The sequence below is a fragment of the Microcebus murinus genome, unplaced genomic scaffold (assembly GCF_040939455.1).
Source record: "Microcebus murinus isolate Inina unplaced genomic scaffold, M.murinus_Inina_mat1.0 scaf036_hap2_Mmur4.0, whole genome shotgun sequence".
In the NCBI taxonomy this organism is placed as follows: Eukaryota; Metazoa; Chordata; class Mammalia; order Primates; family Cheirogaleidae; genus Microcebus; species Microcebus murinus.
Window position 1 is genome coordinate 1 of NW_027438982.1, and position 17,864 is coordinate 17,864.

At 63.5% G+C, this 17,864-nt stretch overlaps 5 non-coding genes across 5 annotated transcripts; all 5 read right to left on the bottom strand.

Moving 5' to 3' along the window:
• Positions 1-648: 648 nt before the first annotated feature.
• On the bottom strand, positions 649-767 carry LOC142868640 (5S ribosomal RNA). The gene has a single exon (XR_012917586.1). It is a non-coding gene; the product is annotated as a 5S ribosomal RNA (ribosomal RNA).
• A 3,526-nt stretch (positions 768-4,293) lies between these two features.
• Positions 4,294-4,412, bottom strand: LOC142868652 (5S ribosomal RNA). Its single transcript, XR_012917597.1, has one exon. It is a non-coding gene; the product is annotated as a 5S ribosomal RNA (ribosomal RNA).
• Positions 4,413-7,942: 3,530 nt separating this feature from the next.
• LOC142868685 (5S ribosomal RNA) lies at positions 7,943-8,061 on the bottom strand. The gene has a single exon (XR_012917629.1). It is a non-coding gene; the product is annotated as a 5S ribosomal RNA (ribosomal RNA).
• Positions 8,062-11,570: 3,509 nt separating this feature from the next.
• Positions 11,571-11,689, bottom strand: LOC142868663 (5S ribosomal RNA). Its single transcript, XR_012917608.1, has one exon. It is a non-coding gene; the product is annotated as a 5S ribosomal RNA (ribosomal RNA).
• Positions 11,690-15,216: 3,527 nt separating this feature from the next.
• Positions 15,217-15,335, bottom strand: LOC142868674 (5S ribosomal RNA). Its single transcript, XR_012917619.1, has one exon. It is a non-coding gene; the product is annotated as a 5S ribosomal RNA (ribosomal RNA).
• Positions 15,336-17,864: the final 2,529 nt, after the last annotated feature.

The window sequence follows — 17,864 nt, forward strand, 5'->3', positions numbered from 1 at the left end:
GCAACGTACCCGACCTTAACATTGGTACCCCCACAATACGCTGGAACAACATCAGAGGTAAATGAATAAGAACACAGGGGGGAGGGGGGCACGGGCAACACATGTCACCTTAATACTTGGACTCCCATCATCTGCTTGAAAAGAGAGAGAAAAGAAAATGCAATCATAGAGATAAGAGACACTTTTTAAACATAATGAATCCGAAGAGAAAAGTAAAAGGAGGCCTGTGGAGCAGGTCTGGGTGTGACTCCGGATCCCCCAACATCAGGTGCCACCACCAAAGATTCCTACGTGTAGCCCATAGAACCCCAAAAGCAACGGGACGAGTTCTGGTCACATACTCCCTCAAAATGACATCCTGGCCTTCTTCTGGAACTCCCTCCCCTCTCAGACTCTCAAGGTTTCCTCCAGCGTGTCGGTTCCCACAGAGCAGACCTTTGGTCTGAGACCTGACAGTCCAGAAGCCACGCATGCTGCCGCGTGACGGCGGTGTCGCGGCTTGGGACAAGAGGAGGCCCCACGGTGCGGGCTGGGGCGCCAGGCACCGCGGCGGGCGCTGAGGGTGGGGGTGACCCCCACCCCGGGCCGCCGACTCGCTCCCAGAAAGGGGACAGAACAAGAGGCAAAACAAAAAAAAAAAAAAGAAGAAGCCTACGGCACCCGGTATTCCCAGGCGGTCTCCCATCCAAGTACTAACCAGGCCCGACCCTGCTTAGCTTCCGAGACCAGACGAGATCGGGCGCGTTCAGGGTGGTGTGGCCCTAGACGGCGGAGGGCGCCCCTGCCCCGCTCAAGAAGCCGAGCCTCTCTGCGCTTCCCCGCCGCCTCCTCCCCCCGCCCCAGGCCCCGCGCCGGCGCTGACCCGCACCGGGCCGGGCCTGTTGAGTTCACCGGCCGGGTCCGGCGGGCTCCGAGGGACGGGGGTGACAGGCGGGGCGGGGCGGGGCGGGCAGGGAGCGGCGGGCCGGGGTGGGGGGCTGTCTCTCTATACACACACACACACACACACACACACACACACTCACACTCACACTCACTCACTCACACTCACACAAGATGCGCCTCCACGGCTGGACTCGCCAAGGTGGAGACCTTCCAGCCCCCTTCCTCTCCTCGCCTGGCCCACCCCCAGCTCGTGGCCGCCGCCGCCGCCGCCGCCGATTGCGCACGCGCGGGTCGCCCGCCCTTTGACCCCAGGCAGGGTCCGCCATCCCCGACAACCCCTTTCAGCTGCGCCCCCCACCCTGTGGGTGGGCTGCCGCCTATTCCCCCGGGCCCGGGCTGGGGCACAGCGCATGGGGGAGGGGAGCGAGTGTATGGGGCGTCTCTCTCTCTCTCTAGGGATGTGTCCCATGGGTGGGGTGGCGTGGTTTGTGGGGCGCTGAAGAAATCAGTCCCCTCCATCTCCTACCTCTGGAAAACGCCCAAGCCCTTGGAGAACTGCCGGCAACGCGACCGTGGGGGCCGGGACCCTCCTCTGTGTCCTCCTGTGGCCCAGTCCAAGGGGCCTGGGCCTGGCCGGGGCTGCATTGGACCCCGACCACCCTGGCGTGTGGACTCGCTAAAAATCGGCGATTAGATATTGGATTCCAGCTTCATTGAGGTCATTTCACTAATGAGTGCACCGGAAAGAGTTTCCTAATCCATCTGTGAGGGTGGCAACTGAAAGAGAATTTTAAAGCTGACAGAATAGGCGAGGAAAGGCATAGGAGATTTCCACACCCAGTAAGGAAGCCTTTCCCGAAATGGAAGAAAGAAACGAGCAAACAGAAACACCGGTAGCCCGCCAGGATCAGAGTCTGCCCCCGAGAGAAAGTACCCTGACCAGGTTCACCCGTGGGTGGGTGGCGAGCTAGCGGCATTCAGAAGAGCGAGGCCCGCAGTCTGTGCAGAAGACACCTGCACTCGGGTGTGTGTGGCGGCACGATTCACAAGCAGCTCCAGATGTTAAGCCAAGGAGAAGCCAGGGAGTTCCCAACGCCCCAGGTGTCCTCAGCCCACGACTGGCTGCTGGGGGAATGCGAAGCCCGGCTCCTTGTCTCAGAGCCCTTGTCTCAGAGCGGGACAACCAGGAGGTGTGACGTACACCCCGGGGTTCCCAGGAGGATCAGGCTGAAGCTGGGACTTGGCCTGAAAGTGTCCCCTCGCATGGCCACCCCCTTCCCCTTCCTGCTCCTCTACTCCTGGTGCCCCTCCATCCAGGGGCCAGACCTTAAAGAGTCACCCGCAAGAGAATCCTGGTCCCAAAGGAGCCTTCTGGGGGACCCGTGCTGAGAGAGGTTGTGGGCATGGCCCGCTGGGGCTCTGCCCGACCCAGGGCTGAGAGATGCAACCTCCCAGCTCTGGGTCCCTGCAGGGGAAGCGTTGGCAAGCACAGGGCCAGTCCTCCAAAGGCCCAGGTGCAGGGAGCCCAGGCCAAGCAGCCTGTGGAAGAAGCCACCCCGGGAACACGACTGCAGGCCACGGCCCTTCCCACCTCCTCCTCCTCCTCCTCCTGCTCCTCCACCCCCCCCGACCTCCCACCCCCCCACCCCACCCCCCGACATGGCGCAGGGCTCAGAGACACCTCAGACACTTGCTACCCAAAGTGCAAAGGGCATCAGTTGCTCCTCCAAACCCCCCCCCTGCCCAGCAGACCGCGTTGTCCAGCCAGCCCCCGGGCCTCCCTGGGGTGCCCAGCACAAAAGTGCAGACAACCACCGGACCCTCAATCTCAGTTTTCGGATGTTTTTGCCACTCTAAGGACCCGCAGGCCAGCTGGGCCTTCTGGCAGGACAGAGAGCCCCGGAATCCGACGTGGAGAGCTGGGTGTACGTCCCCACGAGGAGGCGGTCCCCACCTCCGCGGCTCTCCCCTTGCGGGGGGGAAAAGCAGCCACGGGGCCTCAGAGAAGACACCAGGCTGGGCGCCCGCCCCACAGTGGGGGCACGTCCCCCGCAGGCCACTTAGCGCCGGCCGCCGGCCGGCGGACGGTTGGGTGGCGCGAGACGCTGCGGCCGCCCTGCTACCGGGTTCCTGGGAGGGCGTCCTGGAACCAGCGTCCACACCAAGCCCTTGGAAGGCCCAGGCGACGGAGGAGCCCCGTCAGGCAGGGGCCGAGGACGGTGACGGCCCGGGCGGGGAGGAGCGTGTCAGGCAGGGGCAGAGGACGGTGACAGGTGACAGGCCGGGCGGGAAGGAGTCAGTCAGGCAGGGGCCGAGGAGGAGACGGGCTGGGTAAGGGTTAGGGTTAGAGTCAGGGCACAAGTCACAATCGCAAAGACCTGGAAGCGACCCGAGTGCCCATCGACCCACGAGTGCGTAAATGAAATGTGGCGCGTGGACACCACGGAGTGCTATTCAGCTAGGAGGAGCAGCGGTGAGAGGGCACCTCTCGTGGTTCTCCTGGCCAGAGCTGGAACCCGTTCCAGTAAGCCAGGTAGCCCAAGAATGGACACACGAGCACCACGTGCTCGCGCTCACCAGCAAATGGGTACGAACCGATGGACACCTAAGTGGACACAGAGGAATCACCTTCATCGGGTGGGTGTCGGGCGGGTGGGGGGAGGGGATGGGCATACACCTCCATTAGGAACGGGGTGGGTGCGCACCGACTGGGGGATGGGCGCACTTGAGGCTCTGACCCGAGGGGGGAGGCTGGGAGAGGGCAACGTACCCGACCTTAACATTGGTACCCCCACAATACGCTGGAACAACATCAGAGGTAAATGAATAAGAACACAGGGGGGAGGGGGGCACGGGCAACACATGTCACCTTAATACTTGGACTCCCATCATCTGCTTGAAAAGAGAGAGAAAAGAAAATGCAATCATAGAGATAAGAGACACTTTTTAAACATAATGAATCCGAAGAGAAAAGTAAAAGGAGGCCTGTGGAGCAGGTCTGGGTGTGACTCCGGATCCCCCAACATCAGGTGCCACCACCAAAGATTCCTACGTGTAGCCCATAGAACCCCAAAAGCAACGGGACGAGTTCTGGTCACATACTCCCTCAAAATGACATCCTGGCCTTCTTCTGGAACTCCCTCCCCTCTCAGACTCTCAAGGTTTCCTCCAGCGTGTCGGTTCCCACAGAGCAGACCTTTGGTCTGAGACCTGACAGTCCAGAAGCCACGCATGCTGCCGCGTGACGGCGGTGTCGCGGCTTGGGACAAGAGGAGGCCCCACGGTGCGGGCTGGGGCGCCAGGCACCGCGGCGGGCGCTGAGGGTGGGGGTGACCCCACCCCGGGCCGCCGACTCGCTCCCAGAAAGGGGACAGAACAAGAGGCAAAACAAAAAAAAAAAAAAGAAGAAGCCTACGGCACCCGGTATTCCCAGGCGGTCTCCCATCCAAGTACTAACCAGGCCCGACCCTGCTTAGCTTCCGAGACCAGACGAGATCGGGCGCGTTCAGGGTGGTGTGGCCCTAGACGGCGGAGGGCGCCCCTGCCCCGCTCAAGAAGCCGAGCCTCTCTGCGCTTCCCCGCCGCCTCCTCCCCCCGCCCCAGGCCCCGCGCCGGCGCTGAACCGCACCGGGCCGGGCCTGTTGAGTTCACCGGCCGGGTCCGGCGGGCTCCGAGGGACGGGGGTGACAGGCGGGGCGGGGCGGGGCGGGCAGGGAGCGGCGGGCCGGGGTGGGGGGCTGTCTCTCTATACACACACACACACACACACACACACACACACACTCACACTCACACTCACTCACTCACACTCACACAAGATGCGCCTCCACGGCTGGACTCGCCAAGGTGGAGACCTTCCAGCCCCCTTCCTCTCCTCGCCTGGCCCACCCCCAGCTCGTGGCCGCCGCCGCCGCCGCCGCCGATTGCGCACGCGCGGGTCGCCCGCCCTTTGACCCCAGGCAGGGTCCGCCATCCCCGACAACCCCTTTCAGCTGCGCCCCCCACCCTGTGGGTGGGCTGCCGCCTATTCCCCCGGGCCCGGGCTGGGGCACAGCGCATGGGGGAGGGGAGCGAGTGTATGGGGCGTCTCTCTCTCTCTCTAGGGATGTGTCCCATGGGTGGGGTGGCGTGGTTTGTGGGGCGCTGAAGAAATCAGTCCCCTCCATCTCCTACCTCTGGAAAACGCCCAAGCCCTTGGAGAACTGCCGGCAACGCGACCGTGGGGGCCGGGACCCTCCTCTGTGTCCTCCTGTGGCCCAGTCCAAGGGGCCTGGGCCTGGCCGGGGCTGCATTGGACCCCGACCACCCTGGCGTGTGGACTCGCTAAAAATCGGCGATTAGATATTGGATTCCAGCTTCATTGAGGTCATTTCACTAATGAGTGCACCGGAAAGAGTTTCCTAATCCATCTGTGAGGGTGGCAACTGAAAGAGAATTTTAAAGCTGACAGAATAGGCGAGGAAAGGCATAGGAGATTTCCACACCCAGTAAGGAAGCCTTTCCCGAAATGGAAGAAAGAAACGAGCAAACAGAAACACCGGTAGCCCGCCAGGATCAGAGTCTGCCCCCGAGAGAAAGTACCCTGACCAGGTTCACCCGTGGGTGGGTGGCGAGCTAGCGGCATTCAGAAGAGCGAGGCCCGCAGTCTGTGCAGAAGACACCTGCACTCGGGTGTGTGTGGCGGCACGATTCACAAGCAGCTCCAGATGTTAAGCCAAGGAGAAGCCAGGGAGTTCCCAACGCCCCAGGTGTCCTCAGCCCACGACTGGCTGCTGGGGGAATGCGAAGCCCGGCTCCTTGTCTCAGAGCCCTTGTCTCAGAGCGGGACAACCAGGAGGTGTGACGTACACCCCGGGGTTCCCAGGAGGATCAGGCTGAAGCTGGGACTTGGCCTGAAAGTGTCCCCTCGCATGGCCACCCCCTTCCCCTTCCTGCTCCTCTACTCCTGGTGCCCCTCCATCCAGGGGCCAGACCTTAAAGAGTCACCCGCAAGAGAATCCTGGTCCCAAAGGAGCCTTCTGGGGGACCCGTGCTGAGAGAGGTTGTGGGCATGGCCCGCTGGGGCTCTGCCCGACCCAGGGCTGAGAGATGCAACCTCCCAGCTCTGGGTCCCTGCAGGGGAAGCGTTGGCAAGCACAGGGCCAGTCCTCCAAAGGCCCAGGTGCAGGGAGCCCAGGCCAAGCAGCCTGTGGAAGAAGCCACCCCGGGAACACGACTGCAGGCCACGCCCCTTCCCACCTCCTCCTCCTCCTCCTCCTGCTCCTCCACCCCCCCCGACCTCCCACCCCCCCACCCCACCCCCCGACATGGCGCAGGGCTCAGAGACACCTCAGACACTTGCTACCCAAAGTGCAAAGGGCATCAGTTGCTCCTCCAAACCCCCCCCCGTGCCCAGCAGACCGCGTTGTCCAGCCAGCCCCCGGGCCTCCCTGGGGTGCCCAGCACAAAAGTGCAGACAACCACCGGACCCTCAATCTCAGTTTTCGGATGTTTTTGCCACTCTAAGGACCCGCAGGCCAGCTGGGCCTTCTGGCAGGACAGAGAGCCCCGGAATCCGACGTGGAGAGCTGGGTGTACGTCCCCACGAGGAGGCGGTCCCCACCTCCGCGGCTCTCCCCTTGCGGGGGGGAAAAGCAGCCACGGGGCCTCAGAGAAGACACCAGGCTGGGCGCCCGCCCCACAGTGGGGGCACGTCCCCCGCAGGCCACTTAGCGCCGGCCGCCGGCCGGCGGACGGTTGGGTGGCGCGAGACGCTGCGGCCGCCCTGCTACCGGGTTCCTGGGAGGGCGTCCTGGAACCAGCGTCCACACCAAGCCCTTGGAAGGCCCAGGCGACGGAGGAGCCCCGTCAGGCAGGGGCCGAGGACGGTGACGGCCCGGGTGGGGAGGAGCGTGTCAGGCAGGGGCAGAGGACGGTGACAGGTGACAGGCCGGGCGGGAAGGAGTCAGTCAGGCAGGGGCCGAGGAGGAGACGGGCTGGGTAAGGGTTAGGGTTAGAGTCAGGGCACAAGTCACAATCGCAAAGACCTGGAAGCGACCCGAGTGCCCATCGACCCACGAGTGCGTAAATGAAATGTGGCGCGTGGACACCACGGAGTGCTATTCAGCTAGGAGGAGCAGCGGTGAGAGGGCACCTCTCGTGGTTCTCCTGGCCAGAGCTGGAACCCGTTCCAGTAAGCCAGGTAGCCCAAGAATGGACACACGAGCACCACGTGCTCGCGCTCACCAGCAAATGGGTACGAACCGATGGACACCTAAGTGGACACAGAGGAATCACCTTCATCGGGTGGGTGTCGGGCGGGTGGGGGGAGGGGATGGGCATACACCTCCATTAGGAACGGGGTGGGTGCGCACCGACTGGGGGATGGGCGCACTTGAGGCTCTGACCCGAGGGGGGAGGCTGGGAGAGGGCAACGTACCCGACCTTAACATTGGTACCCCCACAATACGCTGGAACAACATCAGAGGTAAATGAATAAGAACACAGGGGGGAGGGGGGCACGGGCAACACATGTCACCTTAATACTTGGACTCCCATCATCTGCTTGAAAAGAGAGAGAAAAGAAAATGCAATCATAGAGATAAGAGACACTTTTTAAACATAATGAATCCGAAGAGAAAAGTAAAAGGAGGCCTGTGGAGCAGGTCTGGGTGTGACTCCGGATCCCCCAACATCAGGTGCCACCACCAAAGATTCCTACGTGTAGCCCATAGAACCCCAAAAGCAACGGGACGAGTTCTGGTCACATACTCCCTCAAAATGACATCCTGGCCTTCTTCTGGAACTCCCTCCCCTCTCAGACTCTCAAGGTTTCCTCCAGCGTGTCGGTTCCCACAGAGCAGACCTTTGGTCTGAGACCTGACAGTCCAGAAGCCACGCATGCTGCCGCGTGACGGCGGTGTCGCGGCTTGGGACAAGAGGAGGCCCCACGGTGCGGGCTGGGGCGCCAGGCACCGCGGCGGGCGCTGAGGGTGGGGGTGACCCCCACCCCGGGCCGCCGACTCGCTCCCAGAAAGGGGACAGAACAAGAGGCAAAACAAAAAAAAAAAAAAGAAGAAGCCTACGGCACCCGGTATTCCCAGGCGGTCTCCCATCCAAGTACTAACCAGGCCCGACCCTGCTTAGCTTCCGAGACCAGACGAGATCGGGCGCGTTCAGGGTGGTGTGGCCCCTGCCCCGCTCAAGAAGCCGAGCCTCTCTGCGCTTCCCCGCCGCCTCCTCCCCCCGCCCCAGGCCCCGCGCCGGCGCTGACCCGCACCGGGCCGGGCCTGTTGAGTTCACCGGCCGGGTCCGGCGGGCTCCGAGGGACGGGGGTGACAGGCGGGGCGGGGCGGGGCGGGCAGGGAGCGGCGGGCCGGGGTGGGGGGCTGTCTCTCTATACACACACACACACACACACACACACACACACTCACACTCACACTCACTCACTCACACTCACACAAGATGCGCCTCCACGGCTGGACTCGCCAAGGTGGAGACCTTCCAGCCCCCTTCCTCTCCTCGCCTGGCCCACCCCCAGCTCGTGGCCGCCGCCGCCGCCGCCGCCGATTGCGCACGCGCGGGTCGCCCGCCCTTTGACCCCAGGCAGGGTCCGCCATCCCCGACAACCCCTTTCAGCTGCGCCCCCCACCCTGTGGGTGGGCTGCCGCCTATTCCCCCGGGCCCGGGCTGGGGCACAGCGCATGGGGGAGGGGAGCGAGTGTATGGGGCGTCTCTCTCTCTCTCTAGGGATGTGTCCCATGGGTGGGGTGGCGTGGTTTGTGGGGCGCTGAAGAAATCAGTCCCCTCCATCTCCTACCTCTGGAAAACGCCCAAGCCCTTGGAGAACTGCCGGCAACGCGACCGTGGGGGCCGGGACCCTCCTCTGTGTCCTCCTGTGGCCCAGTCCAAGGGGCCTGGGCCTGGCCGGGGCTGCATTGGACCCCGACCACCCTGGCGTGTGGACTCGCTAAAAATCGGCGATTAGATATTGGATTCCAGCTTCATTGAGGTCATTTCACTAATGAGTGCACCGGAAAGAGTTTCCTAATCCATCTGTGAGGGTGGCAACTGAAAGAGAATTTTAAAGCTGACAGAATAGGCGAGGAAAGGCATAGGAGATTTCCACACCCAGTAAGGAAGCCTTTCCCGAAATGGAAGAAAGAAACGAGCAAACAGAAACACCGGTAGCCCGCCAGGATCAGAGTCTGCCCCCGAGAGAAAGTACCCTGACCAGGTTCACCCGTGGGTGGGTGGCGAGCTAGCGGCATTCAGAAGAGCGAGGCCCGCAGTCTGTGCAGAAGACACCTGCACTCGGGTGTGTGTGGCGGCACGATTCACAAGCAGCTCCAGATGTTAAGCCAAGGAGAAGCCAGGGAGTTCCCAACGCCCCAGGTGTCCTCAGCCCACGACTGGCTGCTGGGGGAATGCGAAGCCCGGCTCCTTGTCTCAGAGCCCTTGTCTCAGAGCGGGACAACCAGGAGGTGTGACGTACACCCCGGGGTTCCCAGGAGGATCAGGCTGAAGCTGGGACTTGGCCTGAAAGTGTCCCCTCGCATGGCCACCCCCTTCCCCTTCCTGCTCCTCTACTCCTGGTGCCCCTCCATCCAGGGGCCAGACCTTAAAGAGTCACCCGCAAGAGAATCCTGGTCCCAAAGGAGCCTTCTGGGGGACCCGTGCTGAGAGAGGTTGTGGGCATGGCCCGCTGGGGCTCTGCCCGACCCAGGGCTGAGAGATGCAACCTCCCAGCTCTGGGTCCCTGCAGGGGAAGCGTTGGCAAGCACAGGGCCAGTCCTCCAAAGGCCCAGGTGCAGGGAGCCCAGGCCAAGCAGCCTGTGGAAGAAGCCACCCCGGGAACACGACTGCAGGCCACGGCCCTTCCCACCTCCTCCTCCTCCTCCTCCTGCTCCTCCACCCCCCCCGACCTCCCACCCCCCCACCCCACCCCCCGACATGGCGCAGGGCTCAGAGACACCTCAGACACTTGCTACCCAAAGTGCAAAGGGCATCAGTTGCTCCTCCAAACCCCCCCCCGTGCCCAGCAGACCGCGTTGTCCAGCCAGCCCCCGGGCCTCCCTGGGGTGCCCAGCACAAAAGTGCAGACAACCACCGGACCCTCAATCTCAGTTTTCGGATGTTTTTGCCACTCTAAGGACCCGCAGGCCAGCTGGGCCTTCTGGCAGGACAGAGAGCCCCGGAATCCGACGTGGAGAGCTGGGTGTACGTCCCCACGAGGAGGCGGTCCCCACCTCCGCGGCTCTCCCCTTGCGGGGGGGAAAAGCAGCCACGGGGCCTCAGAGAAGACACCAGGCTGGGCGCCCGCCCCACAGTGGGGGCACGTCCCCCGCAGGCCACTTAGCGCCGGCCGCCGGCCGGCGGACGGTTGGGTGGCGCGAGACGCTGCGGCCGCCCTGCTACCGGGTTCCTGGGAGGGCGTCCTGGAACCAGCGTCCACACCAAGCCCTTGGAAGGCCCAGGCGACGGAGGAGCCCCGTCAGGCAGGGGCCGAGGACGGTGACGGCCCGGGTGGGGAGGAGCGTGTCAGGCAGGGGCAGAGGACGGTGACAGGTGACAGGCCGGGCGGGAAGGAGTCAGTCAGGCAGGGGCCGAGGAGGAGACGGGCTGGGTAAGGGTTAGGGTTAGAGTCAGGGCACAAGTCACAATCGCAAAGACCTGGAAGCGACCCGAGTGCCCATCGACCCACGAGTGCGTAAATGAAATGTGGCGCGTGGACACCACGGAGTGCTATTCAGCTAGGAGGAGCAGCGGTGAGAGGGCACCTCTCGTGGTTCTCCTGGCCAGAGCTGGAACCCGTTCCAGTAAGCCAGGTAGCCCAAGAATGGACACACGAGCACCACGTGCTCGCGCTCACCAGCAAATGGGTACGAACCGATGGACACCTAAGTGGACACAGAGGAATCACCTTCATCGGGTGGGTGTCGGGCGGGTGGGGGGAGGGGATGGGCATACACCTCCATTAGGAACGGGGTGGGTGCGCACCGACTGGGGGATGGGCGCACTTGAGGCTCTGACCCGAGGGGGGAGGCTGGGAGAGGGCAACGTACCCGACCTTAACATTGGTACCCCCACAATACGCTGGAACAACATCAGAGGTAAATGAATAAGAACACAGGGGGGAGGGGGGCACGGGCAACACATGTCACCTTAATACTTGGACTCCCATCATCTGCTTGAAAAGAGAGAGAAAAGAAAATGCAATCATAGAGATAAGAGACACTTTTTAAACATAATGAATCCGAAGAGAAAAGTAAAAGGAGGCCTGTGGAGCAGGTCTGGGTGTGACTCCGGATCCCCCAACATCAGGTGCCACCACCAAAGATTCCTACGTGTAGCCCATAGAACCCCAAAAGCAACGGGACGAGTTCTGGTCACATACTCCCTCAAAATGACATCCTGGCCTTCTTCTGGAACTCCCTCCCCTCTCAGACTCTCAAGGTTTCCTCCAGCGTGTCGGTTCCCACAGAGCAGACCTTTGGTCTGAGACCTGACAGTCCAGAAGCCACGCATGCTGCCGCGTGACGGCGGTGTCGCGGCTTGGGACAAGAGGAGGCCCCACGGTGCGGGCTGGGGCGCCAGGCACCGCGGCGGGCGCTGAGGGTGGGGGTGACCCCCACCCCGGGCCGCCGACTCGCTCCCAGAAAGGGGACAGAACAAGAGGCAAAACAAAAAAAAAAAAAAGAAGAAGCCTACGGCACCCGGTATTCCCAGGCGGTCTCCCATCCAAGTACTAACCAGGCCCGACCCTGCTTAGCTTCCGAGACCAGACGAGATCGGGCGCGTTCAGGGTGGTGTGGCCCTAGACGGCGGAGGGCGCCCCTGCCCCGCTCAAGAAGCCGAGCCTCTCTGCGCTTCCCCGCCGCCTCCTCCCCCCGCCCCAGGCCCCGCGCCGGCGCTGACCCGCACCGGGCCGGGCCTGTTGAGTTCACCGGCCGGGTCCGGCGGGCTCCGAGGGACGGGGGTGACAGGCGGGGCGGGGCGGGGCGGGCAGGGAGCGGCGGGCCGGGGTGGGGGGCTGTCTCTCTATACACACACACACACACACACACACACACACACTCACACTCACACTCACTCACTCACACTCACACAAGATGCGCCTCCACGGCTGGACTCGCCAAGGTGGAGACCTTCCAGCCCCCTTCCTCTCCTCGCCTGGCCCACCCCCAGCTCGTGGCCGCCGCCGCCGCCGCCGCCGATTGCGCACGCGCGGGTCGCCCGCCCTTTGACCCCAGGCAGGGTCCGCCATCCCCGACAACCCCTTTCAGCTGCGCCCCCCACCCTGTGGGTGGGCTGCCGCCTATTCCCCCGGGCCCGGGCTGGGGCACAGCGCATGGGGGAGGGGAGCGAGTGTATGGGGCGTCTCTCTCTCTCTCTAGGGATGTGTCCCATGGGTGGGGTGGCGTGGTTTGTGGGGCGCTGAAGAAATCAGTCCCCTCCATCTCCTACCTCTGGAAAACGCCCAAGCCCTTGGAGAACTGCCGGCAACGCGACCGTGGGGGCCGGGACCCTCCTCTGTGTCCTCCTGTGGCCCAGTCCAAGGGGCCTGGGCCTGGCCGGGGCTGCATTGGACCCCGACCACCCTGGCGTGTGGACTCGCTAAAAATCGGCGATTAGATATTGGATTCCAGCTTCATTGAGGTCATTTCACTAATGAGTGCACCGGAAAGAGTTTCCTAATCCATCTGTGAGGGTGGCAACTGAAAGAGAATTTTAAAGCTGACAGAATAGGCGAGGAAAGGCATAGGAGATTTCCACACCCAGTAAGGAAGCCTTTCCCGAAATGGAAGAAAGAAACGAGCAAACAGAAACACCGGTAGCCCGCCAGGATCAGAGTCTGCCCCCGAGAGAAAGTACCCTGACCAGGTTCACCCGTGGGTGGGTGGCGAGCTAGCGGCATTCAGAAGAGCGAGGCCCGCAGTCTGTGCAGAAGACACCTGCACTCGGGTGTGTGTGGCGGCACGATTCACAAGCAGCTCCAGATGTTAAGCCAAGGAGAAGCCAGGGAGTTCCCAACGCCCCAGGTGTCCTCAGCCCACGACTGGCTGCTGGGGGAATGCGAAGCCCGGCTCCTTGTCTCAGAGCCCTTGTCTCAGAGCGGGACAACCAGGAGGTGTGACGTACACCCCGGGGTTCCCAGGAGGATCAGGCTGAAGCTGGGACTTGGCCTGAAAGTGTCCCCTCGCATGGCCACCCCCTTCCCCTTCCTGCTCCTCTACTCCTGGTGCCCCTCCATCCAGGGGCCAGACCTTAAAGAGTCACCCGCAAGAGAATCCTGGTCCCAAAGGAGCCTTCTGGGGGACCCGTGCTGAGAGAGGTTGTGGGCATGGCCCGCTGGGGCTCTGCCCGACCCAGGGCTGAGAGATGCAACCTCCCAGCTCTGGGTCCCTGCAGGGGAAGCGTTGGCAAGCACAGGGCCAGTCCTCCAAAGGCCCAGGTGCAGGGAGCCCAGGCCAAGCAGCCTGTGGAAGAAGCCACCCCGGGAACACGACTGCAGGCCACGGCCCTTCCCACCTCCTCCTCCTCCTCCTCCTGCTCCTCCACCCCCCCCGACCTCCCACCCCCCCACCCCACCCCCCGACATGGCGCAGGGCTCAGAGACACCTCAGACACTTGCTACCCAAAGTGCAAAGGGCATCAGTTGCTCCTCCAAACCCCCCCCCGTGCCCAGCAGACCGCGTTGTCCAGCCAGCCCCCGGGCCTCCCTGGGGTGCCCAGCACAAAAGTGCAGACAACCACCGGACCCTCAATCTCAGTTTTCGGATGTTTTTGCCACTCTAAGGACCCGCAGGCCAGCTGGGCCTTCTGGCAGGACAGAGAGCCCCGGAATCCGACGTGGAGAGCTGGGTGTACGTCCCCACGAGGAGGCGGTCCCCACCTCCGCGGCTCTCCCCTTGCGGGGGGGAAAAGCAGCCACGGGGCCTCAGAGAAGACACCAGGCTGGGCGCCCGCCCCACAGTGGGGGCACGTCCCCCGCAGGCCACTTAGCGCCGGCCGCCGGCCGGCGGACGGTTGGGTGGCGCGAGACGCTGCGGCCGCCCTGCTACCGGGTTCCTGGGAGGGCGTCCTGGAACCAGCGTCCACACCAAGCCCTTGGAAGGCCCAGGCGACGGAGGAGCCCCGTCAGGCAGGGGCCGAGGACGGTGACGGCCCGGGTGGGGAGGAGCGTGTCAGGCAGGGGCAGAGGACGGTGACAGGTGACAGGCCGGGCGGGAAGGAGTCAGTCAGGCAGGGGCCGAGGAGGAGACGGGCTGGGTAAGGGTTAGGGTTAGAGTCAGGGCACAAGTCACAATCGCAAAGACCTGGAAGCGACCCGAGTGCCCATCGACCCACGAGTGCGTAAATGAAATGTGGCGCGTGGACACCACGGAGTGCTATTCAGCTAGGAGGAGCAGCGGTGAGAGGGCACCTCTCGTGGTTCTCCTGGCCAGAGCTGGAACCCGTTCCAGTAAGCCAGGTAGCCCAAGAATGGACACACGAGCACCACGTGCTCGCGCTCACCAGCAAATGGGTACGAACCGATGGACACCTAAGTGGACACAGAGGAATCACCTTCATCGGGTGGGTGTCGGGCGGGTGGGGGGAGGGGATGGGCATACACCTCCATTAGGAACGGGGTGGGTGCGCACCGACTGGGGGATGGGCGCACTTGAGGCTCTGACCCGAGGGGGGAGGCTGGGAGAGGGCAACGTACCCGACCTTAACATTGGTACCCCCACAATACGCTGGAACAACATCAGAGGTAAATGAATAAGAACACAGGGGGGAGGGGGGCACGGGCAACACATGTCACCTTAATACTTGGACTCCCATCATCTGCTTGAAAAGAGAGAGAAAAGAAAATGCAATCATAGAGATAAGAGACACTTTTTAAACATAATGAATCCGAAGAGAAAAGTAAAAGGAGGCCTGTGGAGCAGGTCTGGGTGTGACTCCGGATCCCCCAACATCAGGTGCCACCACCAAAGATTCCTACGTGTAGCCCATAGAACCCCAAAAGCAACGGGACGAGTTCTGGTCACATACTCCCTCAAAATGACATCCTGGCCTTCTTCTGGAACTCCCTCCCCTCTCAGACTCTCAAGGTTTCCTCCAGCGTGTCGGTTCCCACAGAGCAGACCTTTGGTCTGAGACCTGACAGTCCAGAAGCCACGCATGCTGCCGCGTGACGGCGGTGTCGCGGCTTGGGACAAGAGGAGGCCCCACGGTGCGGGCTGGGGCGCCAGGCACCGCGGCGGGCGCTGAGGGTGGGGGTGACCCCACCCCGGGCCGCCGACTCGCTCCCAGAAAGGGGACAGAACAAGAGGCAAAACAAAAAAAAAAAAAAGAAGAAGCCTACGGCACCCGGTATTCCCAGGCGGTCTCCCATCCAAGTACTAACCAGGCCCGACCCTGCTTAGCTTCCGAGACCAGACGAGATCGGGCGCGTTCAGGGTGGTGTGGCCCTAGACGGCGGAGGGCGCCCCTGCCCCGCTCAAGAAGCCGAGCCTCTCTGCGCTTCCCCGCCGCCTCCTCCCCCCGCCCCAGGCCCCGCGCCGGCGCTGACCCGCACCGGGCCGGGCCTGTTGAGTTCACCGGCCGGGTCCGGCGGGCTCCGAGGGACGGGGGTGACAGGCGGGGCGGGGCGGGGCGGGCAGGGAGCGGCGGGCCGGGGTGGGGGGCTGTCTCTCTATACACACACACACACACACACACACACACACACTCACACTCACACTCACTCACTCACACTCACACAAGATGCGCCTCCACGGCTGGACTCGCCAAGGTGGAGACCTTCCAGCCCCCTTCCTCTCCTCGCCTGGCCCACCCCCAGCTCGTGGCCGCCGCCGCCGCCGCCGCCGATTGCGCACGCGCGGGTCGCCCGCCCTTTGACCCCAGGCAGGGTCCGCCATCCCCGACAACCCCTTTCAGCTGCGCCCCCCACCCTGTGGGTGGGCTGCCGCCTATTCCCCCGGGCCCGGGCTGGGGCACAGCGCATGGGGGAGGGGAGCGAGTGTATGGGGCGTCTCTCTCTCTCTCTAGGGATGTGTCCCATGGGTGGGGTGGCGTGGTTTGTGGGGCGCTGAAGAAATCAGTCCCCTCCATCTCCTACCTCTGGAAAACGCCCAAGCCCTTGGAGAACTGCCGGCAACGCGACCGTGGGGGCCGGGACCCTCCTCTGTGTCCTCCTGTGGCCCAGTCCAAGGGGCCTGGGCCTGGCCGGGGCTGCATTGGACCCCGACCACCCTGGCGTGTGGACTCGCTAAAAATCGGCGATTAGATATTGGATTCCAGCTTCATTGAGGTCATTTCACTAATGAGTGCACCGGAAAGAGTTTCCTAATCCATCTGTGAGGGTGGCAACTGAAAGAGAATTTTAAAGCTGACAGAATAGGCGAGGAAAGGCATAGGAGATTTCCACACCCAGTAAGGAAGCCTTTCCCGAAATGGAAGAAAGAAACGAGCAAACAGAAACACCGGTAGCCCGCCAGGATCAGAGTCTGCCCCCGAGAGAAAGTACCCTGACCAGGTTCACCCGTGGGTGGGTGGCGAGCTAGCGGCATTCAGAAGAGCGAGGCCCGCAGTCTGTGCAGAAGACACCTGCACTCGGGTGTGTGTGGCGGCACGATTCACAAGCAGCTCCAGATGTTAAGCCAAGGAGAAGCCAGGGAGTTCCCAACGCCCCAGGTGTCCTCAGCCCACGACTGGCTGCTGGGGGAATGCGAAGCCCGGCTCCTTGTCTCAGAGCCCTTGTCTCAGAGCGGGACAACCAGGAGGTGTGACGTACACCCCGGGGTTCCCAGGAGGATCAGGCTGAAGCTGGGACTTGGCCTGAAAGTGTCCCCTCGCATGGCCACCCCCTTCCCCTTCCTGCTCCTCTACTCCTGGTGCCCCTCCATCCAGGGGCCAGACCTTAAAGAGTCACCCGCAAGAGAATCCTGGTCCCAAAGGAGCCTTCTGGGGGACCCGTGCTGAGAGAGGTTGTGGGCATGGCCCGCTGGGGCTCTGCCCGACCCAGGGCTGAGAGATGCAACCTCCCAGCTCTGGGTCCCTGCAGGGGAAGCGTTGGCAAGCACAGGGCCAGTCCTCCAAAGGCCCAGGTGCAGGGAGCCCAGGCCAAGCAGCCTGTGGAAGAAGCCACCCCGGGAACACGACTGCAGGCCACGGCCCTTCCCACCTCCTCCTCCTCCTCCTCCTGCTCCTCCACCCCCCCCCGACCTCCCACCCCCCCACCCCACCCCCCGACATGGCGCAGGGCTCAGAGACACCTCAGACACTTGCTACCCAAAGTGCAAAGGGCATCAGTTGCTCCTCCAAACCCCCCCCCGTGCCCAGCAGACCGCGTTGTCCAGCCAGCCCCCGGGCCTCCCTGGGGTGCCCAGCACAAAAGTGCAGACAACCACCGGACCCTCAATCTCAGTTTTCGGATGTTTTTGCCACTCTAAGGACCCGCAGGCCAGCTGGGCCTTCTGGCAGGACAGAGAGCCCCGGAATCCGACGTGGAGAGCTGGGTGTACGTCCCCACGAGGAGGCGGTCCCCACCTCCGCGGCTCTCCCCTTGCGGGGGGGAAAAGCAGCCACGGGGCCTCAGAGAAGACACCAGGCTGGGCGCCCGCCCCACAGTGGGGGCACGTCCCCCGCAGGCCACTTAGCGCCGGCCGCCGGCCGGCGGACGGTTGGGTGGCGCGAGACGCTGCGGCCGCCCTGCTACCGGGTTCCTGGGAGGGCGTCCTGGAACCAGCGTCCACACCAAGCCCTTGGAAGGCCCAGGCGACGGAGGAGCCCCGTCAGGCAGGGGCCGAGGACGGTGACGGCCCGGGTGGGGAGGAGCGTGTCAGGCAGGGGCAGAGGACGGTGACAGGTGACAGGCCGGGCGGGAAGGAGTCAGTCAGGCAGGGGCCGAGGAGGAGACGGGCTGGGTAAGGGTTAGGGTTAGAGTCAGGGCACAAGTCACAATCGCAAAGACCTGGAAGCGACCCGAGTGCCCATCGACCCAC